We start from the raw sequence: 11,964 nt of genomic DNA, 5'->3' as shown, positions 1-11,964 counted from the left end.
GACCCCATTGTAATAATAGCCTATATATGGTTCATTCATTACATCCCTGACCCGGTCAAAGACTGGAAAACAGATTGTAGGTTTTCATTTTCACTAATATATAAAGAGGTAAAGTTTATGAATATAGAATTTTCACGACCGCATTGTAATCGAAACATACTTTCAACGTATTAGGTCGTGTTACGTACATGCAGTACGTGTCGAAGAGATGTTAAGTACAAAACAAAAATGGCCAGCCGGACACCAGTGGGATCCGAACCCACAACCTCCCGATTTCGCGTCGGTTGCTCTACCAATTGAGCTATGGTGGCCTAGGCCATCTTTGTTCTGTTTGAAAGGATCTGCACTGCAGAGTGCGTTTAAGTCGCCCGTTGTGGGGCATGTCAATGAATATTGAATTTTCACGACCGCATTGTAATCGAAACAGACTTTCAACGTATTAGGTCGTGTTACGTACATGTAGTACGTGTTGAAGAGATCGGGAGGTTGTGGGTTGTGGGTTCGGATCCCACTGGTGTCCGGCTGGCCATTTTTGTTCTGTACTTAACATCTCTTCAACACGTACTACATGTACGTAACACGACCTACTACGTTGAAAGTCTGTTTCGATTAGGTAAAGTTTGTTTGTATGTAATGGCAAATCTCAGGAACCACCGATTCTAAAAATTCTTTCACTAATAGAAAGATACATTATCCGCGAGTGTTACAGGCTATATTTTATTTTCAAAACAATTCGTTGGGAGGGGGCGACATGGGGAAATATAAAAATACTAGGCTAATATAGGCGAAATATCGAATTTGTCGTACAAGGACGAGACAAAGCTCATTTTAAGTCCCTTGATGTAAAGAACAAAACTCGATAAGCCCTACGGGCCCGAAAACCATGTTTTAAGACCCGAAAACTAACCGTTATTGAGATATTCGCACCACACTACCCCTGCTCTACGAATCGGATAAAGAAATGAACTGCCGTAACCATGGCAACATTAGCTCCAGTATGCTTACAGCAGCGAGATTATCTACAATATATCACAAAAACATCACATGTTACAGACATAAAATTTCGTATTTGGAATCTCCTTTAAAATAAAAGAACACAATTTTTTGTTTTCAGAAAGTCCACTTCAGAGAAGTGAGGAAAGAGTTGAATTCTTTATATGAGGATACATACAGTATATCTCAGAAACGGATGAAGTTACAGACGTCAAAATTGGTTGGCCGTATTTGGAATCTCTTTTAAAAATAAATGAACGCACTTTTTCTGGAAAATCCACTTAGCGGGTTTTTTTTTTAAAAGCGAGCGATATTTTAAAATGAGTATCTTCTTCTCTTCTGCCGGTTTTCCCACACCTGTGGGGTCGCGGGTGCAAACTGTGTCGCACATGTGGATTTGACGCTGTTTTACGACTGAATGCTCTTCCTGACGCCAACCCTATGTGTAGGGATGTAATTACTATAGCGTATTCCTGTTGTGGTTGGCAATGTGGTGTGTTGAGTGAATATGAAGAGGAGAGTGTTGGGACAAACACAAACAACATGTCCTCGAGCCAGAAGAATTAATAACACGCGATTAAAATATCCAACCCAGCCGGGAATCGAAACCGGAACTCTGTGAACCGAAGGCCTCAACGGTGAACTCTCAGGCAAAGAGTGGGGCAGTTTTTAAAATTACTACAGTATATCTACGGTATATCTCGTAAACTTAACATGTTACAGGCGTGAAATTTGGTATTTGTAATCTCCTTTAGAAATAAAGAAACCCCTTTTTTGGACTGTTTCTCACATGTAGAGTTCCATGTCGCATGTTCCAGATTTAGCTCTGCCAGTAGCTTGGTCATCTTAGCCCCAGAAGGCAATGCCACAAACGTGGTTTACAAAGAGGTTCTGGCGTAAATGAAATAACAATTGTTTGGCGTGTTTTGATACTTTAAAGATTTTCAGATAATGTCTTAGTGCAGTACCGAGGAACAATTAATTTTTATCAACTTACGAAATCCTAGCGAGCGAAGCCGTGGGTAACAGCTAGTGCTATATAATTTTAGTTATGCAATATTTATCGATAGGACCATTAATAACGAATATTTGAAATTAAATATTAGGCCTTTCCCTAAACCACCATTTCACTCAGCTGGAATGAAATTATTTATGGCCTAGATTGTAGCGACTTCCCCGACTTTCTGTATCTATGACCAGTGTTGCCAACTTAGCGGATTTTCCGCTAAATTTGGCGGAATTAGAAGACGGAGAAAAATATAATTTAGCGGAAAGCGGATTTTTTGGCGGAATTCTAGATTTATTTTAGCGGAATTTAGTGTTTTATCAATTTTAAGTTTTTTAAAAATTTGTACTCCAGTCTGTCTCCGAGCTGTTCCGTATTTCTTATCAGGAGCTACTAATCACATGAGGAAAACGTGTTATTTGGATTTGATGTTATGAGATCATGGTATCATAAATTTGTAATGCGTGGGGAAAGGGTGCTTCTCTCTTAGTTGACGAATGACGACAGATAATGAAACTGTGAGAGAGTAGCATTTATATTTATGCTATGAAGGAAGACCGTTTAATGAACTGGCCTGTTCTGTGCGTGGCCCTTGAGGTAGGGGATTCACCTAGTTTGCACCCGGCACTAAAACGCCTAGGGGCTGCTTGGCCGAGGCGGTAAAGGCGTGCTCGGTCCGCCCGGAAGGACGTGGGTTCAAATCCCCGTCAGGAAGTCGTAACATTTAAGAAACTAGATTTTCACTTCCGGAGGTGCATATGGCCCTGAGGTTCACTCAGCCTACACCAAAAATAACTACCAGGTTAATTCCTGGGGGCAAAGGCGGCCGGGCGTAGAGCTAACCACTTTATCTCATCACGTGCCGAGGTTAACAATGGTGGAAGCCTTTACCTTCCACTCCTCCAAGGGCCTTCATTGCCTGTACGGAGGTGACTTTGCTTTGCTTACTAAAACGCCTACAAGTTTTAGCTCGCCGGCAGGGGGTTAATCCCAGTGAAACTCACAGATCAGGTGAGTGCAGACATTTACTTTAATTATTATTATTATTATTATTATTATTATTATTATTATTATTATTATTGCTCATTATTTGAGATCGGATTTCTAGGCGGAATTTTAGCGGAATTTTTAGTAGTATTTAGCGGATGTTGAAAATATAAGTTGGCAACACTGTCTATGACGCCCTCGTCCCCTCCTTGGTTCCTCTCTGTGTACGGGATGATCTTTATCTCGACGTTGCACGTGCTGCTCCTCCAGTTCCTCACTGATAGGGGCAGTAGTAAATTATCCTCGCACGTGCTCAGGCAGTCACACCTGCTGAATACATAAAAATCAACGTCTACCTTTTCCCCTTAAATTTATGACTCCATTGACCTTAAATTCTGGCTGAACTAAGGGTGAGACTTTGTATGCTGCCATTGATGCTTTCACGGCCCGTACTTAGAGACATGATACAGGCTTTTCGACTTATACCGCGTCAAGAAAATAAGGTGAAATTCTTTACGTTTCGCAGAGAACTGTGCTCTGCGTCATCAGAAGAAAATCTCGACTGTCCACGAGAAAGGCTTCTTAAACAATGAGCTTTTGAATTTAGACGTTATACTAGAAGTGGAAATGGTACGTTCATTCGTCACCAGATGGCCCCCTGAACGCGGTACAGCGCTAGTGTTCGTAGCGGAAGCTGATGGAACCATCATAATCACAGCAGAATGCAGACATAAAACAGCCCTGGGATGTCGGAGGTCTTATTGACTCTCGTAGTAAATATGTGTATGTATAAAAGTTACACGTTTCCTGACCGTTCTCCTGCAAGTCACTTGTAGTGAAGTGTTGTGATTATATTTAGGTACTCCCTGTAAAGAGCAGTCGCTTTGAATTATACATGACACAGCTTGAAGACTTACCCACACAAAGAAGCCGGAGATAACGTCAGAGAAGGAATTGCCTGCTTACCTGAAAGGAAAAGAAAAGAGAGGTTACTCACGACTACAAATTCCAAAGAGGTTATCTTATCTTTCAAAGAGAGAACATAAATATAACAATGAAGTCAAAACTAACGCTATTTTAACCTCAAACATACGCAATCAAAACCGATAGACCTCGGAAAGATGTTTAACAGCAGCAATAAGAATTGCTGATGCATAATAACATTCAGGTGATCATAATTTCAAATTTAAACCAGAGCTGCTATTCAAACTCGCCCTCAAAACAGGCATGAGACTCTTTCGATCTAAAATAGAACCAGTGTTAGCATATGGAGTAGAAATAACCTGTAAACATATTTATTTATTCCATTTGTTTGTCTTCTTTCAAAAGTGGTGAAGTTAGGACGCACTGCCCTTTCTTACAGTTAACCACATTTACAATACAATAGATGGACTGTCTCAGGCTGGGTCAAGCCGCCGGAGCGACATGATAGCTGCACCATCAGGCTCAACTAATGCGTGCATAACAGACTCCACAATTGGAACCGAGGCATCATCTATTCAACCACATGATGTAAAGAAGGAGAAATGCGACATATATGAAACTTACAATCCCATATTACGGTATTAGGATTGATGAAAGGAGCTTGATGATGATGATGATGATGACGATGATGATGATGATGCTTGTCGTTTAAAGGGGCCTAACATCTAGGTCATCGGCCCCTAATGGTACGAAATGAGACCAAATGGTATGACAATTTAAAAATCCACAATCCTCCACTGACCAGAATTCAAAATCTGAGGACGAAGAATGGACGGACGGACGGACGGACGGATGGATGGATGGATGGATGGATGGATGGATGGATGGATGGATGGATGGATGGATGGATGTGAAGTTAAAACAATCTGTGGATCAGACCCGCAATGCCTCGTATACCCAGGAACTAGCGTTAAACAAAAGTATTACTGACCAAGGGACTGTTTTTAAAGCACAATACTGACTCGGTGATGCTTGTAGTCGAAACGGGTCCAAAATCCAGGTCATCGGCCCCTCATAATGATACTTATCGCTAGGAAAATAGAACCATGCTATGTGTCATGTTGCGGTACTAATCAAAAGTAGCGTAGACTCACGGTATTCCACACATTATGGTACTGCTCACAGGTAATGAAATTCGCACATGTAACACAGACCTATGGGGTTTCGCACACTGCGGCGCCACTTACAGGCAACGCAAACCTATGGCGTTCCTCACAGAAGTGGACTAAATACCGGAACCCACACTATCCCGTGGTGTTCCTCACAGATTGGGTGCTAAGCACAGGCAAGGCAGAACCATGGTGTCGCTAATCCCATGGTGTTGCTCATGTAGGAGTACGAATCACAGGTACTGTAAAAACCGGCAACGCACTCTATTGCCACGAATCACAAATCTATTCTGTACCTAAAATAGTGGTACTATGCGCAAGTATAAGCGACCCATTGGGGTTCCCCGCGTGGTGGTACTAATCACAAGTAGTGGCATGGTTCTACGACAAACATCCCTTGGTCGCCCCTTTTAGTTGCCTCTTACGACAGGCTGGAGATACCGTGGGTGTATTCTTCGTCTGCATCCCCCACCCACAGAGGGTTGTATGTTTGGTTTTGAGAGGTATTTTATTTCCCTCAAGTCCGCCGGCAAACAGATTAGGACCACGCTATCCACCCCCTGGGACGCGCCACGTGGGAGTATCACCTCTCTCCCTGCTCCGCCAGCGTAGTAGGTTCGTGGATGAAAGGAGCAATAGGCACCATTACTCACACAAATTTTGTAAGAAATTTAATTTGCATAACCAATTTATTAAGGACATCGGGTTCGCGGCCCTGAAAGGCTCGATAACAATGGTAAGAAATCATTTACACTCTTAACTATATCTCTATCCTGTACAGAGTTCCTCATCGGTTTCAAAATTGATTGATGCGATGTTTATTGAGTAATGGGTAGACTATAATATAGTATACCGATCATTAATAGCCATGTTGTACAGGCCCTTGTTCTTATCAATCGACTTTTTATGTAAGCTTCGTGTTTTTTGCCAACCTCCAAATGGGGGAAGCAGAAATAAATGCTTTTCACTCTCTCTAGCCTACCTTATAATTTAGGTGGATTACATTATGCTAGCCTACCAAACTCACTCTCGCTTACATTTATAGAGGAATTAAAATAGACCCTGTGATAATAAAGTCCGGTGAATAGTCCTGTACTATCAACATAGATGAACAATGCACGACAGTGACCTTACTGTCCTTGGAAATAGACCCCTCCCATAACAATGCACTGCTGAGATCGGCGATACATGTCCTGGAAACTTTGCAAGAATGCTTCCTTTGGGATGGTGTTCAAAAGCCTCGTCACGTTTCGTTGGATGTCAGGAATATCGTCAAATCTCTTTCCTTTCAAAGCGAGTTTGAGTCGTGCGAATAGGAAGAAGTCTGGAGGATTGAGACCTGGCGAGTGTGGGGGATGTTCAAGTTGCACCACCCCCTTTTTGCCATGAACTGTTTGACGACATTGGCTGTGTGTGGGCGAGCGTTGTCACGGACAAGAAACCATGAACCTTGTTGTGCGTACTGGGGTCGTACCCTGCGTAGACGTTTCATGAAACGGGTCAAAATTTCAATATGCCGTGCAGCATTAAACGTCGTTCCCTCAGGTAGAAATTTCTTGTGGATTATGCCTTGACTATCGAAAAAGGTGATGAGCATAGTTTTGAAGCATGATTTTTCGCCTCTGACCGTTTTCCGTCGAGAGGATCCCGGAGAACGCCATTCCATGCTTTGCCCCTTCGTTTCAGGGTCGTACCTGAGACACCAGGTTTCATCCTCAGTGATAATACAGTTAAAGAAATTTGGTGTCGCAGCCGCCGTTTCGACAAAATCTTGTGAAGCCTTTAAACGTGCCTGTTTCTGATTGTCAGTCAAGTGATGTGGTACAAGACGAGAACACGTTTTCCTCTTCCCTAACTCCTGGCTAACGCTTTGTCGTTCCTGTTCGCAGTTCAGAACCAAGGCACTAAATACGCACTGTGTCAAACAGATCTTACACAGCACACAAACAATGCTCAACTGAAGAATGTTGGGAGCAGGTGGTCAAAACCTGCTGCTACGCAGGTGCAGCGTTGTGTGTCACCAGTGTTGCTGGATCGACCGTTCTAACTTCATTCATCGAACTTTATTGTCACAGGTTGTATTTTACTGTACATATTGCTCGAACACGCACATGCACACACAAAATAAATGCACATACTGCACAACTATCAACTAGGTCTGCATATACCAGAGAAATGCAGTCTATCGCCATTCACACACTCAGCAGCACACATCAGTCGGTAGCTTCTGACAGGTGATCTCGGCAAGATGCTCTTGAATTTAGTTACTGAATCACTATCCTTGACACTAACTGGTAAGGTACTCCAAAGTCTGGAACCGGTGACAGTAAAAGAATAGTTATACGCAGATAAATGGTGAAGAGAAATTGCAAGGATAGATCCAGCGCGAGAATTGCAGCTATGAAATGAGGAGAGAAAGGGAAAGTTAGAGGAAATATACTGAGGCGAGTTGCTATGTAGGAATATTAATACAAGTATGTGATATATACGTCTTTTGTCAGGTTTTAGCCAGTGAAGTTTTTGACTGTAAAGATTTATATGCACAGCATAGCTTATAAGTTAAAAATGAATCTGAGGCAACAGCCGAAAGCTCGTTTGTTCCTTAGTGGCGTCAACAACTAACAATGAATGATAGAATGAATGAATACACCTGCAGTGTCTGATGAAAGTCAAAGGTCTCCCTTGAGAGGGAGAGCTCTGTTCGATTGACCTCGCGTGGCGAGTTGGTCAGGTGAGATGGTTGTTAATGTCATTTGTAATAGTCTTTTCTCACTGACTTGGCGTAGACCTATGTTTAACATTTTACCTTCCCCTGTGTGAGATTTTGGTCTCTAATTCTGTAACTTAGCACTTATAGGAACACTATTCACTAGATCCAAGGAGGTTTTCTGTCTAGAAATCTATTTCTTAACACTTATTTTATCACTTTTCACATCTTCCACTCTTTACTTTCCACGTGTTACTAGAACTGCCGTCTTTCCATCACCCCTTCCCACTCAGTTTTGGATCGTGCTGTCCTGGTCCAGTGTGATCCTAGTGGCTGCCTAAAGTCGTCTGCCCATCATCATCTTAGTCTGCCGCTGCTTCTCTCGCCTACGCAGGGATCCCACAGGGTAGTCTTCTGTCCCCGTCTGTTCTGGAGTAGGCACGGTTCGTGCCATGACGATTTACACTTTGCTCTTGCAGCCTGTTGCGCGATGTTCTCAGAAAACGTAATTTCTTGGAGTCTCTTGTTTGTAACTCTGCCCACAATTTTCCTTTCACAGACGTCTCTTTCTCTATTTTGCTTGACTGTTCAGTACCAACTCTGGGAGGCGTATATCACTACGGGAATTATGCACGTGTTGAGTGCCTCTAGTCTGAGTTTCCTGTTAAATGATTTATCCAACAGAATGAATTTCAGCCCCAGAAAGGCCTCCCCACTCTGACTCATTCTTCTCTTTACTTCTTTGTCCATTCTTCGCGTTAGTGAGACCAGTTGGTCTAGATAAACGTATGGCAGTGTATTTCTATCGACGGTGCTTTGGGGTTTGATGGCCTATTGCCATAGTTTTTTGGGAGTCGTACTGTTTAAACTGGTTGCACATAGTTCGATGTAACAGTATCGGATTTCAAATCTCTAGAATGTGTCAAAACAAGATTTTTGAAACAGGCCCTTGGAGAGTCACGCCCCTCGCCTTTGACACTTGTCTATGAGATGACAAGAGTAAAATTCCCAGAACAACACCTCCGACTGAAGAGACACCTGCCCTGAGACGGAACTTCTCATTACTCTACTGACGTAATAATTAGAGCCCGGGTGATTAGGCAGTAATAACTTAGAATGCAAACTGACTGAAGCGAGCAATAAGTATATACTAGCCCGGACAAGACTTCTGCGATGAAAGCTGCATAAACATCAGGACCCCGACCTCTTTGACCTCTACGAGTTATGTTTCTCCCGTTACATTACAGAAGTACTGGCAGCTCTGAAGGAGGTTTTTCGTGGTTTCCTATCTTTACACCAGGTAAATGCTGAGGCTGTATCTTAATTAAGGCCACGGCCGTTCTCTTCCCACTCCTATCCGATCGTTGCCATAAGACCTATCTGTGTCGGCGCGACGTAAAGTAAATTGGAAAAGCTTTAGAAAATCGCTAAGGTTGAGTAAAAATAAATGGTGGCGTAATTAACAACAAAAGATATGAGAATGATACAGTAATTAAATTTTGTGTGACAATTTTGATGGTCTCCAACTCCTGCTCTTCAGCAGACATGGCAATGCTGAGGCAATATTACAACTAAACAACCAACAGATTGAGATACAGCCACTTTTAAAGATGCCATTGCCACTGAACAACTTGATCCTTAGAAAAAAGTGAAAAAGAGGATAGCAACAGCACAAAGAATATTTAAAAATATCTTTCTTTTGTAATGACTACCCAAATTTAAAACTTAGACAAAGGATGATTTAGTGCTGTATCTGACCAGTCTTGCTATATGTTGTGAAAACACTGACTCTCAAGAACATATCAGTGAAACACTTGGAAGCCTTGGAAATGTGGATCCACACAGGAGGATGCTCAGGATGTCATGTGCTGCTCGACTAACGAACCAACAAGTGCTCTGAAGAGCGAGGGCAAGTCGGGAAATCATTCGAACAATAAAGCGCTGGAAGTTTTTTTTAAAAAAAATCTTGGCCACATGCTCAGAAATTACCATTGCCTAATCTTATAATGGCGTAAAATGCTGCATGACACCTTGGACGGAAAGAAGAACCAATGTTTCCATTCTGAACGTACTGAGGATCAAGATATGTCTATCTTCCCACGTGAGTGAGTGTTAGCTCCAGTTCCCTGGCCACATTTTGAGAAGAGAACTTGGAAAAGGCCATTTTGCAAGGCATAGCTGAAGGCAGTAGACCATGAGGAAGAACAGCAAGTAGATGGTTAGATCAGGTGAAGATCACTCGTCTGCCTCTTCAGATCATGTTAAGGAAAGCTGAAAACCGCTCTGGACGGAGGCATCTCGTCAAGGTTGCAACGCAGAAATGAGAGAGTTTTGAGGCCTCGACACTGAACAGTGAGCAAAACGACTAATGATGATGACAACGATTACTTTGTCATAACTATACCTCAGATTTTTAGGTGGTAATAGGTTAGAATGCAAAGTAATTTGGTTTGTAGAAAGTGTGATGCAACCCGTTGTACTACAATGTAGGAAGAGTAGCATAAATTCAAGGAGTTCTATAGGCTTTACCCCTAATATCTATGCAAATCTCATAACATAACCGTTGTACAGTGCAGGATATATTGTTACTGACTTAAGTAAGTTTGCATTCTAACCTATCAGTACCTAATAATCCGGACTCTAGTGATAACAATGACGGTATTTAAAACGCTACAGTTTATGTTTCACAAAACTCAAGCCCTTAAACCAGAGGGAGTTAAAAGATGCTGTTTGTACCAACATCTTCGAAATCGTCTCGGTGGTACGGGAATAAGTCTTACATTTCTTGAAAAGTCAACGGAAATATATATTTTATGTAACCCCTGTAGCATGGAGCCGGGGAACTCTGCTAATGTTACAGCAAGGGGAAAAGGCACCGGACTTCAGAGTAAGAAATTACGTATCCAGAGGCAAGTAAGTATTTCTGTGTTTGACGTGAAGAATAAGAACATAAACACGTAACGTCAGCCTTAACTCTAAAGACAATCTCTGACGTCATTTTGTTCAACAATATTTCGATACTTTGCTAGACTATTTTTACAAGTTTGTGCGTCACCAACCAGTGTTTATCTTCTGCGCGCGTCATCCACATCCTATTAAATATATTCCTGTCCACCTATACAGAGGTAGCGATTTTTTGTTGCCGGGCGAGTTCGGGGCGCACAGCTGTGAGTTTGCATCCCGGAGATAGTGGGTTCGAACCCCACGTCGGCAACGCCGAAGATCGTTTTCCGTGGTTTCCTATTTTCACACCAAGCCACGGCCGCTTCCTCCCTACTCCTTGTCGCCATTAGACCGTTCTGTGTCGGTGCGAATTAAAGTACATTGTAAATAAATTAAAAAAACATGTTCAGAGCATCCAATCAGGAACATTAGGTTTAAACAGAACTGAAAGCAACTAACGCGAAACCCACTCTACATTGAATATCGAGATATCGTTCGATATCGATACTTAACGGAAGTCTCGATATGTCGACATTATCAACCAAAATATCGATATATCTCTATATATTTTTTCTTAAAAAATATTAGGATTTGAAATTATATTAAGGTACATCGAGGAAGTACAGATTGAAAGAGAGCTTTACTTTTGGGAGGCGGTGACCTGTAAACACAAAGTTCTCGCCCATCATCAGTCTTTTGCAAGATCATCAAACCACATTCAGTTCAAGCTCCCCTCTCACCTTCACCGCTACACATCTCCTGGCCTCGTTCGCAGATAAACTTTCCTATTCTTTGTGAATTTTCATTACGATTTTTTTAGGTTATCTTATGTTTAACCCGAGCAATGCAAAGGTATTTCTTTTTAAATGTTCGACGTCAAATTTGGGATCACGGCAGATAAAACAATACGATAATTTAAGGTGTTATTTTTTATATTTTGATTTAAGTCGCATTCACACAGATAGGTGTTATGGTGGCGATGGCATAGGAAAGGGCTAGGAGTGGGAAAGAAGCAAACATCGCCTTAATTACGGTCCAGCCCCAGAATTTGCCGGGTGTGAAAATGGGAAACAACTGTAAACCATCTTCAGGGCTGCCACATCGTACATCTACTCTGATCTGTTTGTCATATTCATACCTTGCTCTATCCGTTCCGTTTATACCGCCTACACTTCCATCAAAAATCAACTGCACAAGTCCTGAGTGTCTTAAGATGTGTCGTATGTTTCTATCCC

At 42.1% G+C, this 11,964-nt stretch overlaps 1 non-coding gene across 1 annotated transcript; it reads right to left on the bottom strand.

The window, feature by feature from the left end:
* Positions 1-234: 234 nt before the first annotated feature.
* Positions 235-311, bottom strand: TRNAS-CGA (transfer RNA serine (anticodon CGA)). The gene has a single exon. It is a non-coding gene; the product is annotated as a tRNA-Ser (tRNA).
* Between the last annotated feature and the right edge of the window lie 11,653 nt (positions 312-11,964).

Source organism: Anabrus simplex, chromosome X, assembly GCF_040414725.1.
Source record: "Anabrus simplex isolate iqAnaSimp1 chromosome X, ASM4041472v1, whole genome shotgun sequence".
Lineage (NCBI taxonomy): Eukaryota > Metazoa > Arthropoda > Insecta > Orthoptera > Tettigoniidae > Anabrus > Anabrus simplex.
The sequence above is the reverse complement of the archived record's forward strand: the minus strand, read 5'-3'. Positions and strand labels throughout refer to the sequence as shown.